The sequence below is a fragment of the Chiloscyllium punctatum genome, unplaced genomic scaffold (genome assembly GCF_047496795.1).
Source record: "Chiloscyllium punctatum isolate Juve2018m unplaced genomic scaffold, sChiPun1.3 scaffold_734, whole genome shotgun sequence".
Lineage (NCBI taxonomy): Eukaryota > Metazoa > Chordata > Chondrichthyes > Orectolobiformes > Hemiscylliidae > Chiloscyllium > Chiloscyllium punctatum.
The window spans coordinates 32501-35000 of record NW_027310468.1 but is presented as its reverse complement, the minus strand read 5'-3'; the positions used below and the strand labels follow the sequence as shown (position 1 = coordinate 35000).

Here is a 2500-nt window from a genome sequence, read left to right as displayed (position 1 = left end):
GATCGTCGGCTTGGGGGTACGCCCGTTTCCGTTTCAACTTGTCTCGCGAGGGTGGTTTCGGGGCCAGCAGGAGAGCTCGTCGGGGTAGCAGGCCCTGCAGCCGTGGTCACCGCCAAATCGCCACAACTCGAGCAAGTGAAAAAAAAAGTAACAAATAAGAAAGGATCGTCGGCTTGGGGGTACGCCCGTTTCCGTTTCAACTTGTCTCGCGAGGGTGGTTTCGGGGCCAGCAGGAGAGCTCGTCGGGGTAGCAGGCCCTGCAGCCGTGGTCACCGCCAAACCCCCCACAACTGTTGGGCGCCTACCTGCGCGGGGCAGGAGGACACTTTCCGATTTCAAATCTCCGTTTGCCGAGTCCACCCCGAACGCACGCGGGCGGGCGGGTTCGCATCACCCTTCGTCACAAGGGGCGAAGCCCGTTCCACCGTCTCGTCAGTAGTGCCGACCGGTCTGTGATCGACGAGGGGAGCCACACCAGGTCCGGCCCTGCTGCTTGGCGGCACCGCGTCGTCGGGAGCTCGCGACAGACGGAGGGTTTCGGTGTACTCTCCAGCCACGGGAAACGAAGCCGGTGATGCAGGCGCCGGTCTTTCGCTCCCAAATCGGCTGGGTTTACATCGTTGCTATCTAGTCACGCTCCCTTCAAACCCGACGGGGTACCTATTCCCCTCACCCGTCTGTGCGTATACAGCCTCTTTGCACTTGCGGGATGGGGGTGGTGGTTTAAAGACTCTCGAGTTGCCGCCCGTCGGTCTCCGAGCTCCGTGCAGTAGTGATCCCCAGCGAACTGCCAGCAGGGCGAACGAGCGATCCCGCTCTCGGTCGGGGCGCCTGGCGTCGATCGGTGGTCGGTGGCTTGCGGGCAAGCTGCGCTGTGAGTGTGGGAACGAGTATGACGAGCCGTTGCCGCGACTCCCAGTCCACCTCGGCGGTGGCTGGGCCGGGCGGGCGTCTGCTCGGGCGAGTGCCGCCCCCGCCTCCTCGCAGGAAGTCCGCTCGCCGACACGCCGCCACGTGCACGCGTCAGTGACGCTGCCGAACCGATGGCCGGTGCCCGTTCCCGCCTCTGCTTTTCCTAGGGCAAAGCTGCTGCACGCCTCGTGATACTAGGCGGGCGACATGGTGGCGGTGATCCTGCCTCCGTCGCTGCGGTGCGTTGGGGCACGCATCGCCTCTTGGGCGCCCTGTCCTCCTCCCCCCAATAGACGTATGTTTCTGCGGGCCGCACCAGGATGGTGCTCCCCATCGCTTCACGCCACCCTGCTCCGCCCGCACGCCGGCGTGCAGGTGGCTGTAGCTCAAGGTGGGGAGCGTATGTGCGGTCCGGGTCGCTTTCCTCTGGCGAGGGAGAGACCTAAAACAAACTCAGACAACTCTTGACGGTGGATCACTCGGCTCGTGCGTCGATGACGAACGCAGCTAGCTGCGAGAATTAATGTGAATTGCAGGACACATTGATCATCGACACTTTGAACGCACTTTGCGGCCCCGGGTTCTTCCCGGGGCCACGCCTGTCTGAGGGTCGTTTGGCAATCAATCGCACTCGCCTTGGCTGGCGAGAGCGCGGCTGGGGTGTCGCAGAGGACCCGTCCTCTTTGTCCCCCTAAGTTCAGACTCCGGAGCCCTCCGGCGTCGGAGCGCTTGGCCTTTCCCCCCCACCCTGCACATTCCGTTCGTCAGGCTCGACGCCATCCCCCCGCCGGGGAGCGCGGCCTGGCGTCCGTCTGTGTCGTGGCAGTGGGGCCAGCACGGCTGTCACCGGTCCCAGAATGGCTGTCGGTGGTTCACACTGTGTGTGTGTGCCAACCCTCCTGGTCTCTGGGACACGGAGCTGCCACGAAGTGTTGAGCCTCCAGTGGGGGGTCTGCCTAAGCTCTGCACGTCCGCATTGGGTCCGTCTCTCGGTTGGCTGGCAGTGGAAAGAGTGAAGGGAGCCGCGGAGGTCCGGTGCTGGTGCGCCGCCGGCCTGACCGTGGAGCTCGCCGGTTTGACACGCTGACCCGACTCGATGGTTGATCGATTGAGAGTGCTGGGAGCTGCAGGCCGCCCGCTGCTGCAGCCGCCCGTCTCGTGGTTCGTCCTCGGCCTTAAGTGGCCGGCGGGGCGTCTGATCCTGTCTCCCCTGCTGGCGCCGAGTGCCTGGCCGAGGGAGGAGGTTTTCGTCGAACGCTGTGACTTGGACGGTCGCACGCGCGTGGATCGCTGGCTCTTGGCTCTCCCGTTCAGTCCGCACGTTTTCCGCTCCGTCCTGCCACCGGTCTCGGGAGGTACGGAGGGGTTGGCGGGCGTGGTGTGTGCTCCGTCACCGTGCAGGCACACCTACCACGCCGTCGGCCGACCCCCGCACGGTCCTCCTGGCCATCGGGAGGACGGCGGAACGTCGGGCTGTCGGGGGCCAAGTCGCCAGAAGGCCACCGCTGTGTCTTCCGTACCCTGTCACCGTCGGCGTGCCTTCCTCAACTCGTCCGGCTCGGGGCCGCTGGGTTCAGGAGCGGCGTCG

At 65.4% G+C, this 2500-nt stretch overlaps 1 non-coding gene across 1 annotated transcript; it reads left to right on the top strand.

The window, feature by feature from the left end:
• The first annotated feature begins 1371 nt into the window (after positions 1–1371).
• LOC140473807 (5.8S ribosomal RNA) lies at positions 1372–1525 on the top strand. The gene has a single exon (XR_011958639.1). It is a non-coding gene; the product is annotated as a 5.8S ribosomal RNA (ribosomal RNA).
• Positions 1526–2500: the final 975 nt, after the last annotated feature.